Source organism: Ixodes scapularis, unplaced genomic scaffold, assembly GCF_016920785.2.
Source record: "Ixodes scapularis isolate PalLabHiFi unplaced genomic scaffold, ASM1692078v2 PGA_scaffold2__306_contigs__length_199485367, whole genome shotgun sequence".
Taxonomy (NCBI): Eukaryota; Metazoa; Arthropoda; class Arachnida; order Ixodida; family Ixodidae; genus Ixodes; species Ixodes scapularis.
The window spans coordinates 57,000,974-57,022,191 of NW_024609857.1; the positions used below are offsets into that span (position 1 = coordinate 57,000,974).

General features: G+C 48.8%; 1 pseudogene; it reads left to right on the forward strand.

The window, feature by feature from the left end:
• Positions 1-21,218, forward strand: part of LOC120849831 — a 396,720-nt pseudogene that overhangs the window by 360,733 nt on the left and 14,769 nt on the right.

Genomic DNA, 21,218 nt, shown 5'->3' on the forward strand with positions numbered 1-21,218 from the left:
ATCGACCTTGAATGTGATCGAGATGCCGTTCACTGACGGGGTGATTCTCCCAGCTTCATGAGCTGAAGTGTCTTTAAGTTCGCCGGGGTACACCTTTCCACTTCCGCTGTGCGACGAGCTGGGCGAGCTGCTGTGGAAGTACCTGGTCTCTCTTGATGTTTCGAAGACAGGCAAACGGAAGCGTAGTGGCCTTGTTTTCCACTCGACCTGCATAATTGACCGGATGCCGGACGGGTCGTCTTGGTGTGAACCGAAGCACTGCCACACCATGTGCATGGCTGGCGGACACCTTCCTTGCCTTTTTTTAGACGAGCCTTCGGCGTTGTTTTCCTGTTCCAGTTTTTCTTTTTTCGTGCGGAGCTCAGTTCGTCGATGGCGGCGCCGTGTTGACCTTGCGTACCTCGCATTTCTTTGTATTGTTGCTTGACTGCTTTTGAGCTACGCGCTGCAGCAACCGCGGTCTCGAGGGTAAGCGCGGCGTCGAGTTGCAGCTTCTCGCTATGAGCCGTAGCAAGAAGGCCTACCACGAGTCGGTCAAGGATGAGATCGTCTTTCAAGGCGCGATATTGGCATCTCTCTGCCAGCTTGAAGATTTTGCCGTGGAATAAAATGCTTTTCAAAGGCATTCTTCACGCAGTCGTAGTCGAGCTTTCGTTCGTCACTGAGCTTTAGAGGGGCTAGAACGTCCTCCGCTTCGCGTCCCATGGCGTACAGGAGAGTATTTACCTGAGCAGCGCTGTCTTGCTTGCTGAGTCCCGAGATGACTCGGTAGCGATCCCATAGCGCGATCCAGGGTTGCCAGTCGTCTGGACGGCGGAAGTCGAGCTTCTCTGGGAGAGTGATGACAGATGGGTTCAAGGCTGGCGTTGGAGCCGTTGCTTCTGGTTGCTGCTCAGACTGGACCATGGCATCAATTTCAATGAGTGGAGAACTGTAGCCGCTGAATTGCTAGGACCGCTGCCACCATGTCATGGTCAAGAAAAGATTGATTGAACTGCGTAGGTTTATTCTAGCATAGCAATACAAGCAAGTGTGAGTCGTGTCGTGTCTGGTCGCGATCTGGTGGAGAGAGGGTCCGCGCGCGGAAGCGGCGGGCAGAGTCCATGCTCACCCGGCGGCGGTGGCGATTATGATGATCTCCCGACAAACCTTTTCTGGAAAGCTCTTTTCTGAGGGTCCTCATGCGCAAGTCGCTCAAGGCTGCAAGGACCTGATGATCATTTTAGTAGAAGCAGGACTCAGAACGTTTGTGAACAATTACCTAGTGACAAGAACAACATTATTCATTCCTTACTCCCTACCTCGGTTTTTAGCAAATCCAATTAATTTTTACATGTACCACCTCCCCCTTTAACCGTCATTGGTTCTCCCATCTCCCAAATCCGCGGTGCGAATTGCCCCCTGGAGGAGGCCCACATCTCTCCCGGCAACCCCCTTTCTCTGTACCTCAACACTTCAACTGCACTCATCAATGCATGAACGTACGGGGGAGGCTTAATCAAGTTGTTCACGTCGTTCGTGCTTTCTGCTTTGCATGGTGAAACGGCGCACCCTTGTGGTGATAGCTGGCAACCGGCGATTGGACAGGCATTATAAGATGCACCGATCAATCTCTTCCAGAGGCCCGAGAATCGGCCAGGGAAAAAGAAAACGTCTGTAAGCACCGGCAAATTACACACCAAATAACCCTGGGCGTGTTGGGCCCCTTGGGGTGGTGGGCTTTACTAACAACTGATGCGAGGTATCTAACGACCGATCAGTTAACACAGCACATTGCCTGGATGGACTTCGCGCATATGGGCGCATTTAATGCTCTTGAAACACAAACACATTAAGATGCTTCTACGTGGAACGGAACCTACTGCCACTTGCCGGCAATATCCTTGTCTGAAAACGCTATCAGCTGGTGGTAGGAGATAATAAAATATTTTTGTTCTACATGTCACTAAATCCTGCGGTTTTTTCCTTGATCCGACATCCAGGACACAGGACACTGAACACCAGACGCTTGGTTGAATGTAACCTTAAAATTCACTGTAATATTAGTTGACTTAGGCACGTATGTTTCCTCTTATTCAACCAACTTTTTTTCCACCTCCGTGACTTAGGGACGAGGCCACGATGAGCGAAGATGGGCGGATCACCATCCGGGGCCGCATCAAGGATCTGATCATTCGAGGAGGAGTGAACATCTACCCGCCGGAGATCGAGAGTCTTCTCTACACGCATTCAGATGTGCTGGAGGTGCAGGTGTGTTACTCTATACTTAAGCTAGCCCGCTGACTGACGTAAGGACATAGGTCCGTTCTATTTAGTCAAAGCTTCTTGGCTATAGACGCTTTTCCCGCACGCCAAATTTGCACCTCCCTAAAGGTCTTTGGGCTGCCTCGCTGTCTCGTCGACAAATATTTTAATTGGTGTTTGTTGGCAATGGGTGCCGACAAGATTGAAGTTTGGAGTCATCGCATCACGTGCTCAAGCACGGCACAACCACGGGATTAGTCATTTCGCGCTTTCGAGTTGAGAATTGAAGTTGAGGAAGAAGTTGAAATTCATTTAATGGTCCTTTTAATACCCTAAATACACTACCCCTCTCAACTATCATTAAGCCAAAGATCGTTGGCATCCCCCAACTCGTTGAGCTCAGTCTTGTACACGTTACTAAAAAAAAGTAATCGATTACAATTACTATTACTCTTGGCTAAAAAGTATTCGATTAGATTACTTGATTACTCGACGGCAAAAGTAAGTGGACATTACTTAAAGAAGTAATCGTTACTTTTCCGATTACTTTATCGTTTGAAGACACATCTTCAGCGCTCATTAAATGAACTATTTCCAACCTATATTTCACATTTGCACAAGTATTGAAGACGAAAAACTAGCTCCCTCTTCGTGGGCGTTGCACCTTCACAATGCGGACTCAAGCATAGAATTCGTTTGAAGACGTTTAATGATTTGGGCGTTCGCAGTCTTGTACACGTTACAAAAAAAAAGTAATCGATTACAATTACTATTACTGTTGGATAAAAAGTATTCGATTAGATTACTTGACTACTCGACGGCAAAAGTAATTGGACATTACTTAAAGAAGTAATCGTTACTTTTCCGATTACTTTATTGTGTGAAGACATATCTTTAGCGCTCATTGCATTGAACTACTTCTAACCTATATTTCACATTTGCACAAGTATTGAAGAAGAAAAACGGGCTCCTTCTTCGTGGTCGTTGCACCTTCACAATGCGGACACAAGCATAAAATTCGTTTGAAGACGTTTAATGATTTGGGCGCTCGCCAGTGTGTGTGTGTGTGGGGGGGGGGGGGGGGGCGGGGGGGGGGGGGGGCGTAGGGGGTTCTAGATCGTGTTAAGCTTGAGCAAGGGCAAGGGTTGTCGCTCAAAATTTGCGTCGCTCATTTTATTATTCACATGTGGATGAGCTCGCATATGTTATACAAAATAGCAGCAGCTCCAGGATTTGAAACGGATCATGTGTAGTATTCATTAGCGGAAGAGATCGCCTCGACCACTTCTCAAGTCGAAACATTGCTTGTCACAAAGACCACGTAGGGGAAATGGGGAAATATTTCAACTGCCTTTGTTATATTTTGCATCCCCTTTAGGCATTCTTCGGTTCTGGTTCTCCTACGGGCTGCGAGTAGGTACCCTAAGCAGGATTTTTTTATTTTTTTTATTTCTGTGCGTGTGGGCGTGAGGGGGCTAGTTTGAACGAAGCACTCACAAAGCTACATTCTGCTTCCTCAAACTTCGCCCTGAATGGCCTTTGTCACGCACTGTGGCTTCCCTGGCGCTTCCCACTTCCATTCCCAGCTCGAAAAAAAAAGAAAAAAAACGGACATTCCGCAGAAACTGTACATAGAAAGAGATTGACCTCGTTTCCTACAGCTCCGCAAAAATCTTTCTTTTTTCCGTTCAAAAAAAAAAAAAAAGAAGCAATTTTTTTTTTTTGTCATTTCATAAAAAAAAGGCTTGTGCTGTGCCCGGTGGGGTAGGGGGGGGGGGGGGGTCCCGTGGACAAATTGTAACGGTTACAAGTAATTTTATTACTTCAAAAAGTAATCAGATTACTCTTGTGATTACTGCCTAATAAAAGTAATCAGCTGATTACAAAATTACTCCAAAAAGTAATCGATTACAAGTAATTTGATTACTTGTAATGCGTACGGTACAAGTCTGGGCGTTCGCCAGTGTGTGTGTGTGTGTGGGGGGGGGGGGGAGCGGAGGGGGTTCTAGATCTTGTTAAGCTTGAGCAAGGGTTGTCGCTCAAAGTTTGCGTCGCTCATTTTATTATTCACATGCGGATGAGCTCGCATGTTACACAAAAGAGCAGCAGCTCCAGGACTTGAAACGGATCATGTGTAGTATCCATTAGCGGAAAAGATCGCCCCGACCACTTCTCAGCTCGAAACATTGCTTGTCACAAAGACCACGTAGGGGCAATGGGGAAGTATTTCAACTACCTTTGTTATATTTTGCATCCGCTTTAGGCATTTTTCGGTTCTGGTTCTCCTACGGGCTGCGAGTAGGTACCCTAAGCAGGATTTTCTTTATTTTTTTTTATTTCTGTGTGTGTGTGTGTGTGTGTGAGAGGGGGCTAGTTTGAACGAAGGACTCACTAGGGTGCCTTCATGTATGCTTATGAAGGCTCCCTAGAACTCACAAAGCTACATTCTACTTCCTTAAACTTCGCCCTGAATGGCCTTTGTCACGCACAGTGGCTTACCTGGGGCTTCCCACTCCCAGTCCCAGCTCGAAAAAAAACAAAAAAACGGACATTTTGCAGAAACTGTACATAGAAAGAGATTGACCTCGTTTCCTGCAGCTCCGCAAAAATCTTTCTTTTTTTCCGTTTGAAAAAAAAAGCAAATTTTATTTTTGTCATTTCATAAAAAAAAGGCATGTGCAGGGGGGGGGGGAGGGTGCTGTGGACAAATTGTAACGGTTACAAGTAATTTTATTAGTTCAAAAAGTAATCATATTACTCTTGTGATTACTGCCTAATAAAAGTAATCAACTGATTACAAAATTACCCCAAAAAGTAATCGATTACAAGTAATTTGATTACTTGTAATGCGTACGGTACAAGTCTGGTTGAGCTCAACTAAGTTTTCTCGTGTTACACGGCACATATAGCACAACAACCCCAGTTCAGATGCGCATCAAGGGGCTCAGCTGAAACCGAAACGATACGAAAACCTATTTCATATTACCTTGTTAAAACGATGCAGGCTTTTTATTTAAAATAAACGTTTAAAACAATATATCAGTAACTTCTTATTTGTATTTAGAGCAAAGAAACTATAATCAGAACATTTAGCAGAAATGATTTTGAATGTGAAAGCATTTCTTTCGGCACCATGAGGTCGGCTTGCCCTTGGAATGTGGCTGCACCAGTTCGCGTGTTAAGTGAGCAATTTATCCACTGAAGTATAATTCCGAGCATTTACTAACTCGATTGCAAGGCGGTGCATGTTTATAAAGTTTTAGCCAAGCGTGCGATCCCCACAGCCCCAAACGCCCGTGTTAATCAATTTGTAAATCAAGTAAAAACGCGCCATACGCGCGAACGCTGAGGCTATGTTCCATACCTTACCCGAGTAACCTGTTTCCCACGTCAGCGGGTCATACCACGTGACATCGCGAGTAAACGATGGGCGACTCGATTGTGGAACGGCCGGGATAATCATCTGGATACTATGGGGATTGGCTTCGTCTTGGGCTAGGGCAAAAGGAAAACACAGCAGCGATGGCAGAAAATAGCAGACGATCTCTTTTGAGCACGGGCAAAGCACTCGAAGAGACGATAATATTAATGACGATGCAGTATTTTTTGAGGTCCAGCTTCTTTTGCTCACAGTACGGGTTTTTTCGTTGCTCGGTCACCTTGCGCCGTCCGGACTGCCAGGTCCGGATGGGGTGACGGGCTTCGTTGTGGGAAGCTGGGCGGGTCTTGCCGGAGACGAAGTTGCTTCCGTTGGCCGTCGACGACTAATCCAGTTGAATTTGGGGATTACTTTTCAATAACCAATTTAATACTTTTTTAGTGAATGAAAATACAAAGATAAATGATACTGCGAAATGATAACTTCCCCTGTACGGGGTTGGGAAGGAGGTGGTCGGGTGTTAGCTTATCCAAGCTCGGGAGTTGGCTGGCTCGTGGGATTACGTCCCGATTACGGGGACAGAAGTCCCTCGGAATCCCACGACCGGACTCGATTACGGAGCGACAGCTCTCGAGCTCCAGCACGAACTAAACTCACTTGCTGAGTTTCCCATCAAAGTCACTCGTTGGACCGTCCCCTTTTAGCAGGCCGGCGAATCCTCGACGCGTCGTGAGACAGGCGTTTCCCACCACCAACCAATCGGCTCACTTTCTCGCCACGTGGGAATTGCCTATATTCCTGGGTGGGAACCCGCGGTCTGCGTACATCTCACGGTCAAAGGTCGGGCTGTTTCAGATGCAAGCAAAACCATATCTCGCATGGCGAAACGGACAACCGACCCCAGTGTGGATAGCGCCGACTAAGTGAGCCATCCCGCAATTCATTCTGCCAGACGCGGTCTGCCGTTGCCGTTCTGCCGCGACCCCCCACACTCGGGCGAGAAAGACTAAACCGATGTAAACGCGCCGTGTAAACAGCGCCGGCCAGAGCCACTGCGTTCTGGTGGTGGTGCATGGTGTAACTTTATTTTCCCGGCCCGGAACGTACCCTCCGATTCTCTCGGCAGAAAACGCGCGTTCCGAACCTCGCGTCGTAAAGTACGCCTGTCTCTCGAGGTCGCCCGCCAAGGGAAGTGTTTACAACAGCGCTTTCCCCCCAGCCAAATCTCCCTGGTGCTAACGGCCCACCCGCGGAGCTCTCGTCGATCCTTACACTCACCTTCCTTTTGGGTTGTGTATCTAGATCCAAATTACTTAACTCCTTTCAGTTAGACATAAAAAAAAAAAAATTATTAATCGGCGCGGTTGCTGTATATCTAGTCCAGGTGCCCTGAACGCATATAGTTCAACGCATCGTAATTTGCACAGATTGCGTTTTGCAGAACCTTCTTCCACACGGTGTAGCGGTACATTGCAGGGGGCTTTCTCAACAGTGATATGTAACGTACGTTCGCTTTGACGCGAATATGATTGCAAAATTAAAACGAAAGCTTCCAAACCGCTTTATACAATTTCTTGGGGAGGAATTGTTGACTGATCCTTTACATAAAAATTTTCAAAGCCTTCACTGATTTACAAGTGTTATCCTCCTTTATCACACACTCCGGGCAAACAAAACATTTCCACAACATTTACTGCTTTCAACCTTGAACGTGAAAATACGGCATTCCCTCCAACGCTGAGGATGCGTAAAGCTCCTCTTTACACTCGCACTCTGATAATAACAACAGGCATACCTTCTCGGGGAAGGTGCACGGTTTGGATGTGATGCAGTCAACTCCTGTATTGAAAGCAGCAAGTCGCAATAACTACACATAAATGGCATGGGACCAACGTGCTCCCCGCGTCCCTATCCAGGCCTAACTCAGGCAGGCCGTGGGACGTCGCCATGTGGGGGCGCGTCCCGGATGCGAAGGCGAAGCCGTATTCCCTTGTGGACGGCTTTCCCTCGCCTTTCAAGGATGATTTGCCGAAGGCACACCCAGCGGGATCATGACTTGGACGCGTCCGCCTCTCCGGGGAGCCCACCTACATCCGACCCACCCCGGGCGGCGTATAAGCAAACCATATCCCGTACAGCACCTGGCCACGCCCCCTTGTCACGTGATATGACGTCACTTCCGCTAAAGCAATTTGACATGTCACGTGACATGACGTCACTTCCGCTCCATAACGAAACCAGTTGTTTTATTGGTTTGTGAAATGTCACGTGACATGACGTCACTCGCGCTGCTGTGGTGAGGCAAACATGGCACCCGCCGCCTGAAACTTTGAAACGCGAAGCCTACGCGGTCGATGCAGTCGCGGCTGAAGCCTCAAACGCTTGAAACAGGAAGCCTACGCGGTCGACGCAGTCGCGGCTGAGACGCTGTGAACGCGGTGCCGCGAGGGACTGAACACTTGTTGACGCAACTATGCGACGCCCGCAGTATGCGACGTCTCGGATCGTGCTTCTGCAGGAGTGCTTAAAAGGCGCAAGTACTTTTATTAGCGTTCCCAACTCATCGCTTAATAAGAGCAAAGCTACCAACGCCTACCGCTAGTATCCGAAGTCGAGCCTTCTCTCGATGTCGCCGCTGGTGTAGACTTTATTCTTGCTGAGCAGGTTCGTCGCCGACGGGGTGGATGTGAACCATGGCATGCATGAGCGCTTGCCTTTTTCGATACGAAAATATGCCCTGTCGTCCCGAACGCTTACGCTGACCCCCAAGCTCAATTTGAAGTATCGCCAACATTTTTATTCCGCCTGTACGTTGTCGTCGCATCACCATTGCTCGCGGCGACGCAGATCTTCGTGCTTGCCTTCCAGCGGTGCCGCGACTCTCCCGACCCAAAATAAATGTGGCTATGTCTACAACTGCTCGACCCTCAAACCGCGAATCCGGGAAGTGGTGAAGGGATTAGCTTTGTAAAGTCGCATCACCGTTACTCACGGCGACGCAAATCTTCGTTCTTGCCTTTTAGCGGTGCCGCGGCGCCCTCGTCCAAAAATAGATGCAGCTATGCCTACAACTGCTCGACGCTCGAACCGCGAATTCGGGAAGTGGTTAAGGGATTAGCTTAGTACCGTCAGAAACACTCGTGCCATTGGAGAACCTTTCATGGTGGAGGTACGAATATGACGATACGCATGCCCAGTGGAACTATGAAGAGAAAAAACGAGTGAATACTTTGAGCTCGGGAAGTTTTTATTTCACCACATGAAATATATAGTTGCACTAAATGCTGGTTTCAAAGAATGCTATTTCCTCTGTCCCTTTGAAATAACCGGGGCCTTCATATGATGCACATACCTGCAAAAATCAACAGAATGAAGACGTGGGAACGATATGGCTATGAGCTGTAAAGCAAAATGGCAAGTTCACACTCAGAAGCAACAGCTCACATAAACATTAAAAGAAGTTGACGAATGTAAATAATAGTTTCTCTCGAGAACTAGGGTAAAGCAAACGGGCATGTCGCCTCAAACGTATAAGGCACATGAGAGTTGTCGTAACTTTGGAAGCTACTATAGCTTATTCATGTAAAAGCGGCTTCACACACTTGCAACAGTTTATGACCAGAGTGGCCAACCAGTCAGTTACAAGAGACTTAAAGCTGGTTTCAAGCCATTCCTGTCATAAGCAGTTGCAGGTGTGTGAAACAGCCTTAACTTGTGACGCCCTTCTGCTGTAAAGACCAACTGTAAACAATGAATAAACCTCTTCTGTTCTTACTTAATTTGCACCATGTCGGAATTGCACATCACACTTGTGTGCAAGAGCCCAAAACTAACACGGCTGCAAAACAAGCAGATATTTAAAAACTCGTGTCGGATCCGAAATCACACCCAACAATCCTGGACACTAAGCAGACGTTCGATTGTATTTGTTCGAATGAGCAGCTGTGTTTTTCTTCTCATTAATCTAGACAGTTTGAATGGATGTAACCTCTGCTTTTGTACATAACATGTGGCAATGAGCCTAAACAACAGGCGAGGCACCCAGCATTCACATCAGAAGAATGAAAACATGTTAGAGAGCAGCTGGACTTTAATTCAACTTGCTGCCTGATGAGTTTGTGGACAGAGACATGAAGCGTGCAGTCTTCTGCTGCCCATGTGAACCCTCCGTGTATGCCCCTCTTTCAGTCTTATTTTTTCTCCACTTTTAAAGAGACTTGGGGCTAAGGACATTGGTAACAGGTCACCGGTTCATGCTCAACAAATGCTGCCGGCGAGTCTGTGCCTGACTACATTGCTGTGCTGCGTCGTGTCACTCACCACTGCGAGTAGACATCATTTTCGTATACGTTTTGCGACCGGTTAGTTTATGGAGTATGCGAGGAAGCCATTTGGCGACACCTTCTCGCCACACCAGATCTCACTTTTGATAGGACTCAACAACTTGCGATTGCTGCGGAGTATGTCACAAACGAGAAACCCCACACTTCCGGGCTCCAGAGACGGCAGAGGTTCGCCACATTGACAAACACGACCCACACAAGGCATGAAACGGTTCATCAATGCCAAGCCACAACCCTGGCGCAAGGAAGACATTTCCGAGTACAGCTAGAAAATGTTGCGCACGGCACAAGTAGCTATAATTTTGAACGTGCCATTTCTGTGGTGGAAGCGGACACATCATGCATGCATGCCGTCAGTAGTTGGCCAAGTCCAAGCACCACTCTCCAAAAGCAGGATCCAGTCATCGTCTGGAATAAGATAGGTCAAAGACAGAGCCGTAACTTCATTGAACAGGGGCAGCAATCGCCGAAGTTCAAATAATTGAAATTCCCATCTACATAGAAGTTGACACTAGAACTGCTTGGTCCACAAATGTTCTAAAGAGAATATGTCATCTTGGAAGAGCAGCATAGACTTAAATCGCTCTCCGGACGCATTCACAACGTAAGTTGGTGGTTCTGAGAAGCGTCAATTTTTCCACGCGGTTCCAGGGAAAGGAGTGTGAGCCACCGTTGCTGATCGTGAAAAGACGTGGAGCAAGCCTGCTCGAAAGGAACCGGTTTTAAGCGTTCAATAAGTTACGTGATGCGTGAGCGACGGACCTTTCCGGAGATATGTGGTGCCCCCAGCGTCTACTTTATGCACTGCGACGTTCAGATGTATTGCAAAAGGAATTATCCAAGAAGCGTAGACGAACTTGACGTTCAGAACGCGGAGAAGGCAGAAGGAAAGCAAAACAGAGGGTGAGATAACCTTTTTGTTTTACTGCTCACATAATGTTTTTGCGTGTTTTGAGCTCCTAATGATAAGAAAGAGTGAATCGCTCTACTACCAAGACATGTGAAGCGTTCGAGCCAGCACGAGCGTACATTCGAAGAGCCCCACAATTCCCCTCGTTGCAAGGTCACATGGGGTTTTCCGGAAAGGTCTATTGCGCATTCAGAAAGAGAGATAGAGGGGGAGGGGGCTCTAGGAAGACGACAAACTGAAGCACTCTGTCTAGGCTTGAGAAAGGACAGCCTTGCTCTTGTCCGCGCACCGTCTAACACAACACGAAGCACTAACTACTCAAGGTGCCCTTGATTTAGCCGAGTCACTCCTACAGACTCGAGGACTGTCAAAAGAATTTCCAAGGGTCTCCGAGTAAGGACTTGGCGGACCCACACACACTTTCTCACTAAATCCCAACTTCAAACAAAGTTTCTGGACCCCTGAGGATGGACGACTCCGCCTGCTCATCACAGATTAATTCTAAAGCTTTCCCCTGGTGGAAACTGAAGTGGGTGATTGAAACGCCTCGAATTCTACTTCCAGGCTAAGAACATCACAAGCTCCGCAAAGATGCAAGCCGTCCTCCAGACGTTCTGCAATAAATTAATCTGCGACACCGTTCCAGCCATGCTCGCACCCAAAAAGCTTTCGGAAGTTGAGGTTGAGGAGATCATCAAGCGCCTCAATGAACACAACGACCCCAAGTCAGCGGAACTGCCCAGTTGGTTCAAATTCCATCAATGAAACGAACCAAACACTGACAGACTCAATTTCGGAGTATGTGGCCGCACTGCGAATAATCGCTGCCGACTGCAACTTCGGTACAGTGATGGCCACACCGACCACACCCTCTCCGGCAACGGCCACGACAGCCCTGTCACGTTCACCACGAGAGACTCGACAGGTCTCACAAGCCCCAGCGAGAGAATTCTCTGCTGTGCTACCGCTCGAGGTGATGCTGAGAGACCGATTGATTTGTGGCATCAAGAATTCCCACCTTCAATGTTTGCTAGTGGAACGGAACATCACCTACACTTTCTCATTGGAGACAGTCTGCCGCCAGCCAGCAACTCCAGATGGGGAAACAAGGTGAAATGCCCAGTTCCACTGCAACAATGAGTAACGGGGCGAAATCATCAAAGAAACCCTGTATCCTTTGCACAGGTATGCGTTCACCTAATGAATGCAAGCCCGGCTAAAGCCACGTGCAAATTTTTCCACAAGGGGCACCTGGAAGAACATGTCTCCGATTTGAAATGTGTTGGAAGATGCAATCAGGCCTTAAATGAATGCGACTTCAAAATAAGCGCATAACACATGGAAGTTTAGCAGAGTAATGCATCAGATAAGAAATCTTAGGGTTCAAGTAATGTGCAACAAAAGGGTCCAACCGTAGAGGCAACCTGAGCCAAGTCGCGACACAAAGAGGGCTTTTCGCAGCGGCACACTACGAAAAACTGTAACCGTGGGAGCCCACAACCTTCTCACAGACGACTCGTTTTGTCGTTTTAGACCGGCCAGAGTGAAGCTGTCGTTCACGTCCTTGGCAAGGACTGCTTTAAGGGGAACGGTTGCCAACACCGATGCAGCTACACTAAAATCGCTGACTACCACGGACACCCTCCCTGGGCAAGACGAGGAATGCCAGCAGTGCCCAACACCAAGTTTCACGTCCGTGTTTACAAAACGTAAGGTTGGTCTGCCTTTTGAGTTTGGCGACACTGGTTTACAGCGTAGATGAGAAATTTAGCCAGCTGCAGCATGGAATAGCAGTTTTTCAGGGCAAGTTGACGTTTTTGGTCACTTGGGCATGGATAAACAATATAAAAAATACAAACTGCCAATTCCTTCAGCACTAAAATCATTGCACTACCCATTTAGCATGCATCACGCAGTAGTGATACATAACTGCACGCCAATACAATGCTCATCTAGATTGAAGTGAGCAGAGATGGCAATTGAACCTCAAATGCCTGGATTCTGCAGTCCAAGCTTCCTGCTTCGTGTGCTCAGAGCTGTGGCGCGCTAACAAACTCAGCCGCCGACCCCCTCAGCAGCGCCTTTGAAGGGTTGTGAGCCTCGGTCCAGTCCCATGAGCTGACTGCTCGACCAATGTTGATGCTGTAACCCTGCAGGCAAAGAAATTGCTCGTGGTTGCAGACTGTCGCTCATCTGTGGGCTCAATTGACGCTAACACAGCGGTGCTTCCAGGCCTGGGTCTGCGACTGAGTGAAACCCACCTGACATGGGTCCCCAGAAGGCTGCCAGCTGTTGAGGCCTTTAGTGCAGTCTCACACTAGGCACACTGTCCTGCATGTTCCTCTGCAGGGAATGAGGCCGCTTTCTTGGCCTCTTGACAGGCTGGTCACTTGGTGGCCGTCAGGCTGGCACCCTTTTGGAGCCCCTCGCCCGAATCTGGCATCCCCGGTGCCTTCGTGCTGCCGCAGTCACCTCGAGGCTCAACATAAGGCCGGTGGGGTCGTTGCCATTGGGCACACGATCCAGCTCGTCTCCAAGACCTTGCAGGCGCTGCAAGCTCGACTCCAGGCGCCAGTACACTTGTTCTCGTGCCTGTGTGGAAGGCATTGAGGCAAGCAAGTGAGCAAGTTACCTCCTGTCTGTACTCCATCGCTACAAGGAAGGTCGAGCTGCGGGCTTTCGGCATCCCTGCAAAGCATGCACACTCGTGCTCGTAGCTCCAGCTTCTCTCCCTCGGAACGTGAAAGAAACGATAACTGTGGTGGAGGTTCAGACTTTGAGGCTACAAACAACTACTAAAACCTCCTTTTTTTCCCTTTTTTTTTCTTCAAGTTTACACATACACGATTTACAAGCAAACCTGCTTGACATTATAGAACAGTAGCATGACTGCGATTCTGGCCAGATATTGTTGCCGCATAGAAAACAGGTCCTGCCATTTGTAGACTAGTGAGCAACACACCAGGCTACCTAAATTGTGAATGTAATTTGGCAGGTATGTGAAGCTCAGAGAGCCCACTGTCACCGTCTTAGCATAGGTATATATACCAAGACGCTCCAGGAATTGCCACGGTCAATCCTAATGTCCGGAACATAGATGCATACCCATATGCCGGACGTTAAGATTGGCCGTGGGGATTCCTGGAGCGCCTCGGCATATATACCCATGCTAAAACTGTAAAGACGGGCTCTCTGAGCTTCACATATCTGCTATATACATCCACATATTAGACTGGGCCAAAAACGCTGTAGAAACGAAACAATTAAGCAACAACCATATGTCTTCAACTGGTACCGCAAACATGAATGCGTGGATGGCAACAGCCAGCAAATATGCACCACCTAAAATTCTAGGCGCTGCACTTGTGCACCTCCTAGTACGACCCGTAAGAACTGTTTGTGTTCCAGAAGTTTACTACTAGCGACCGGCAAAACGCTTTTGCAGTCTCCACCTGTGCAGATCGCCGAGAAAAGAAACAAGGAACTGGAGTGAACACGACCATGAAATGGCACACATATACTTGGGCAAGCTGAGCTCGGTCAGATCCTTGCACAGTCGGAGACGCCAGAGCTGAAGTGGAGGGCTTCTGGCATGTCGCTGGCTTCGGCAGTGTGCTGGCCTTCTGAGGCTTTGGCGGTGCATCTGGCCGCGTCTGGTTCATTTGGCGAGTGCTGCCTTTTACGGAAAAGCATGAAGAACTCTTGCGCGGGGACACTTGTCTCCGAAAGGCAACTTGCTCAGTCGGTATCCATCCTTCGCGCTCCAACGATGTGGCAGGCCCAATAAAGTAATGATCGCCGCACCATTCAGCACTAGCACCAATAAAACATAACATAACTCTCTTGAATATCCGCAGTAATCATGCCACGAAGGATACTGCGAAGATTCGTTTTCTCCGCGGCCATCTTTGCCCCCAAAGTGCACAGACGCTTCCGACTATTCCCTCCAATTCTAACAAAAATAAGAAAACAATAATTTGGGTTTCTTATTCAGATATTAAAAAAAAATTAGATGCATTTATATTTAAATTTTAGAATTTTAGATTTATGTTCACCTAATTTTGTAATCTATAAATAACAAACACATATTTGTTTTTGTTCAATAGCCTGGTGTTCGTTTTTTAGTTTCGCTAGAATTGGGCAGGAATAGTCGGAAGCGTCTGTGCACACTGGGGCTAAAGGTGGCCCCGGAGGAACCGAATCTTAGGGTGACTAGATACCATACCGAATCCCGAATCTTCGCGGTATCCTTCGCGGCGTTCCATCTGTGGCATGATTACTGCAGATAGTCAAGAGAGTTCTGGTATGCTTTATTGGTGCGAGTGCTGAATGGTGCGGCGATCATTACTTTATTGGGCCTGCCAGATCGTTGGAGCGCGAAGGATGGATACCGACTGAGCAAGTTGCCCTACGTAGACAAGTGTTCCCGTCGAAGAGTTCTTCATGCCTTTCCGTAAAAGGCAGCACTCGCCAAATGAACCAGACGCGGCCAGCTGCACCGCAAAAGCCTCAGAAGGCCAGCACACTGCCGAAGCCAGCGACATGCCAGAAGCCCTCCACTTCAGCTCTGGCGTCTCCGACTGTGCAAGGATCTGACCGAGCTCAGCCTGCCCAAGTATATGTGTGCCATTTCATGTTCGTGTTCACTCCAGTTCCTTGTTTCTTTTCACGGCGATTTGCACAGGTGGAGACTGCAAAAGCGTTTTGCCGGTCGCTAGTAGTAAACTTCTGGAACACAAACAGTTCTTACGGGTCGTACTAGGAGGTGCACAAGTGCAGCGCCTAGAATTTTAGGTGGTGCATATTTCCTGGCTGTTGCCATCCACGCATTCATGTTTGCGGTACCAGTTGAAGACATATGGTTGTTGCTTAATTGTTTCGTTTCTACAGCGTTTTTGGCCCAGTGTAATATGTGGATGTATATAGCAGATATGTGAAGCTCAGAGAGCCCGCCTTTACTGTTTTAGCATGGGTATATATGCCGAGGCGCTCCAGGAATCCCCACGGCCAATCTTAACGTCCGGCATATGGGTATGCATCTATGTGCCGGACATTAGGATTGACCGTGGCAATTCCTGGAGCGTCTTGGTATATATACCTATGCTAAGACGGTGACAGTGGGCTCTCTGAGCTTCACATACCTGCCAAATTACATTCACAATCTAGGTAGCCTGGTGTGTTGCTCACTAGTCTACAAATGGCAGGACCTGTTTTCTATGCGGCAACAATATCTGGCCAGAATCGCAGTCATGCTACTGTACTATACATGCCTTGCATGTACGTCACATGATGACGTCGAACACCGGTATCTACCATGCTGGTGGTTGACTCGACGGCCCTTCGCAGCGAGAGCAATGGTAAACTGCGCCGCGCTCGGATGATCGTCCGATCATTTCGTCAGCGTGCCCCACGAGAGAGTAGCCGTCAAGTTAGAAAAAGTACGAGCGGCAGGAAAGAGATGCGGCCGCGGATTATCGAGTTTGCGGGACGCATTTCATACTGGCGAACGGCGGCACTTTTCTACCGTTGTTTACGTTCGTGCACGCCTTTGCATCGGCTTTTGCTCGTTCGTGGTGTATATGGCCTTTGACCTTCGTTGCGTAACGCCGTTTTCACGCTTCGAGCGCACCTTCGGGGTTCCCGGCCGAATCCGGGCGAGTGTCGCGCCGCGAGCCCGGCCCGATGGCGATCGGTCGGCGGCGGCCCCCGTGTGCAAGGTCGCCGAACCGCCGCCGCCGGGTCATCGGTTTGTGCCGTCCGCGATACGATAACCTTTGCAAGGAGCGAAAGTATGCAGGCGAGCCGGTTAGGAAACATCATAATATAAACACTGAGACAATGAGAGTTTCTTGTCCGTTCTGTGATTTATCCTTGTCTCAGGGTTATGGTTATGACGATAACATTGCGTTGTTTGCCAGTATTTCGCAAAATCGTAACAATTTTCCTACAGGCGACTCCTAGAGCCGCTCGTCAAATTATGAAGCGCGCAATTAAGCTTTTTTTTCTTTTCTTGGTGACACGGCATATCCCTTTGCGTCAAAACTTCGTCGGCGGCATTTCGAAACTTTCTGCTCCGCAATCGCACCAATGCCGAAAAATTCCGCACGTACTGGATAAACGTCATCATCATAAGCTCAGCACGTTTTCCTAAGTTCACGGTACCTGTGTTGAAAATATGGTGCATGTTAGCGCTTGTCCGGGCCGTTAGCGTTATCCTACGCCTTGGTAAGCGCATCTACGCGGTGTGAAGTCAACCACCAGTATGGTGCCGGGTGGTGCGGGGCCCCGTCCTTCCCTAGATGTTCCCTAGCGTGACGTCACTTGCAAGGCATGTATAATGTCGAGCAGGTTTGCTTGTAAATCGTGTATGTGTAAACTTGAAGAAAAAAAAAGGGAAAAAAAGGAGGTTTTAGCAGTTGTTTGTAGCCTCAAAGTCTGAACCTCCACCACAGTTATCGTTTCTTTCACGTTCCGAGGGAGAGAAGCTGGAGCTACGAGCACGAGTGTGCATGCTTTGCAGGGATGCCGAAAGCCCGCAGCTCGACCTTCCTTGTAGCGATGGAGTACAGACAGGAGGTAACTTGCTCAATTGCTTGCCTCAATGCCTTCCACACAGGCACGAGAACAAGTGTACTGGCGCCTGGAGTCGAGCTTGCAGCGCCTGCAAGGTCTTGGAGACGAGCTGGATCGTGTGCCCAATGGCAACGACCCCACCGGCCTTATGTTGAGCCTCGAGGTGACTGCGGCAGCACGAAGGCACCGGGGATGCCAGATCCGGGCGAGGGGCTCCAAAAGGGTGCCAGCCGGACGGCCACCAAGTGACCAGCCTGTCAAGAGGCCAAGAAAGCGGTTTCATTCCCTGCAGAGGAACATGCAGGACAGTGTGCCTAGTGTGAGACTGCACTAAAGGCCTCAACAGCTGGCAGCCATCTGGGGACCCATGTCAGGTGGGTTTCACTCAGTCGCAGACCCAGGCCTGGAAGCACCGCTGTGTTAGCTTCAATTGAGCCCACAGATGAGCGACAGTCTGCAACCACGAGCAATTTCTTTGCCTGCAGGGTTACAGCATCAACATTGGTCGAGCAGTCAGCTCATGGGACTGGACCGAGGCTCACAACCCTTCAAAGGCGCTGCTGAGGGGGTCGGCGGCTGAGTGTGTTAGCGCGCCACAGCTCTGAGCACACGAAGCAGGAAGCTTGGACTGCAGAATCCAGGCATTTGAGGTTCAATTGCCATCTCTGCTCACTTCAATCTAGATGAGCATTGTATTGGCGTGCAGTTATGTATCACTACTGCGTGATGCATGCTAAATGGGTAGTGCAATGATTTTAGTGCTGAAGGAATTGGCAGTTTGTATTTTTTATATTGTTTATCCATGCCCAAGTGACCAAAAACGTGTCACCTTGCCCTGAAAAACTGCTATTCCGGTGCGTAATCGCAAAGACAACTAAATATTTTGCCGATCTGCAGCCGCTGTGGTGGTTAAAGGAACTGATGCGTGACATACTTTTGGGGGATACGCGGAAGTGAACAAAACCTGTCCCCCTCCGCTGCTACACGTACTCGCCGTCACCCCCGTGGCGAACCGTCTTTTATGTCCATCGCTCGTCGCGACTTTGGATGATGCTAATCTTTTCAAAGTCTATAATCGCGGAAGGAGTGGCTGGGGTCATGCTGCAGCTGGCTAAATTTCTCATCTACGCTGTAAACCAGTGTCGCCAAACTCAGAAGGCAGACCAACCTTACGTTTTGTAAACACGGACGTGAAACTTGGTGTTGGGCACTGCTGGCATTCCTCGTCTTGCCCAGGGAGGGTGTCCGTGGTAGTCAGCGATTTTAGTGTAGCTGCATCGGTGTTGGCAACCGTTCCCCTTAAAGCAGTCCTTGCCAAGGACGTGAACGACAGCTTCACTCTGGCCGGTCTAAAACGACAAAACGAGTCGTCTGTTAGAAGGTTGTGGGCTCCCACGGTTACAGTTTTTCGTAGTGTGCCGCTGCGAAAAGCCCTCTTTGTGTCGCGACTTGGCTCAGGTTGCCTCTACGGTTGGACCCTTTTGTTGCACATTACTTGAACCCTAAGATTTCTTATCTGATGCAGGACTCTGCTAAACTTCCATGTGTTATGCGCTTATTTTGAAGTCGCATTTATTTAAGGCCTGATTGCATCTTCCAACACATTTCAAATCGGAGACATGTTCTTCCAGGTGCCCCTTGTGGAAATATTTGCACGTGGCTTTAGCCGGGCTTGTATTCATTAGGTGAACGCATACCTGTGCAAAGGATACAGGGTTTCTTTGTTTCGCCCCGTTACTGATTGTTGCAGTGGAACTGGGCATTTCACCTTGTTTCCCCATCTGGAGTTGCTGGCTGGCGGCAGACTGTCTCCAATGAGAAAGTGTAGGTGATGTTCCGTTCCACTAGCGAACATTGAAGGTGGGAATTCTTGATGCCACAAATCAATCGGTCTCTCAGCATCACTTCGAGCGGTAGCACAGCAGAGAATTCTCTCGCTGGGGCTTGTGAGACCTGTCGAGTCTCTCGTGGTGAACGTGACACGGCTGTCGTGGCCGTTGCCGGAGAGGGTGTGGTCGGTGTGGCCATCACTGTACCGAAGTTGCAGTCGGCAGCGATTATTCGCAGTGCGGCCACATACTCCGAAATTGAGTCTGTCAGTGTTTGGTTCGTTTCATTGATGGAATTTGAACCAACTGGGCAGTTTCGCTGACTTGGGGTCGTGGTGTTCATTGAGGCGCTTGATGATCTCCTCAACCTCAACTTCCGAAAGCTTTTTGGGTGCGAGCATGGCTGGTACGGTGTCGCAGATTAATTTATTGCAGAACGTCTGGAGGACGGCTTGCATCTTTGCGGAGCTTGTGATGTTCTTAGCCTGGAAGTAGAATTCGAGGCGTTTCAATCACCCACTTCAGTTTCCACCGGGGGAAAGCTTTAGAATTAATCTGTGATGAGCAGGCGGAGTCGTCCATCCTCAGGGGTCCAGAAACTTTGTTTGAAGTTGGGATTTAGTGCGAAAGTGTGTGTGGGTCCGCCAAGTCCTTACTCGGAGACCCTTGGAAATTCTTTTGACAGTCCTCGAGTCTGTACGAGTGACTTGGCTAATTCAAGGGCACCTTGAGTAGTTAGTGCTTCGTGCTGTGTTAGACGGTGCGCGGACAAGAGCAAGGCTGTCCTTTCTCAAGCCTAGACAGAGTGCTTCAGTTTGTCGTCTTCCTAGAGCCCCCTCCCCCTCTATCTCTCTTTCTGAATGCGCAATAGACCTTTCCGGAAAATCCCATGTGACCTTGCAACGAGGGGAATTGTGGGGCTCTTCGAATGTACGCTCGTGCTGGCTCGAACGCTTCACATGTCTTGGTAGTAGAGCGATTCACTCTTTCTTATCATTAGGAGCTCAAAACACGCAAAAACATTATGTGAGCAGTAAAAGAAAAAGGTTATCTCACCCTCTGTTTTGCTTTCCTTCTGCCTTCTCCGCGTTCTGAACGTCAAGTTCATCTACGCTTCTTGGATAATTCCTTTTGCAGTACATCTGAACGTCGCAGCGCAAAAAGTAGACGCTGGGGCACCACATATCTCCGGAAAGGTCCGTCGCTCACGCATCACGTAGCTTATTGAACGCTTAAAACCGGTTCCTTTCGAGCAGGCTTGCTCCACGTCTTTTCACGATCAGCAACGGTGGCTCACACTCCTTTCCCTGGAACCGCGTGGAAGAATTGACGCTTCTCAGAACCACTAACTTACGTTGTGAATGCGTCCGGAGTGCGATTTAAGTCTATGCTGCTCTTCCAAGATGACATATTCTCTTTAGAACATTTGTGGACCAAGCAGTTATAGTGTCAACTTCTATGTAGATGGGAATTCCAATTATTTGAACTTCGGCGATTGCTGCCCCTGTTCAATGAAGTTACGGCTCTGTCTTTGAGCTGTCTTATTCCAGACGATGACCGGATCCTGCTTTTGGAGAGTGGTGCCTAGACTTGGCCGACTACTGACGGCATGCATGCATGATGTGTCCGCTTCCACCACAGAAATGGCACGTTCAAAATTATAGCTACTTGTGCCGTGCGCAACATTTTCTAGCTGTACTCGGAAATGTCTTCCTTGCGCCAGGGTTGTGGCTTGGCATTGATGAACCGTTTCATGCCTTGTGTGGGTCGTGTTTGTCAATGTGGCGAACCTCTGCCGTCTCTGGAGCCCGGAAGTGTGGGGTTTCTCGTTTGTGACATACTCCGCAGCAATCGCAAGTTGTTGAGTCCTATCAAAAGTGAGATCTGGTGTGGCGAGAAGGTGTAGCCAAATGGCTTCCTCGCATACTCCATAAACTAAC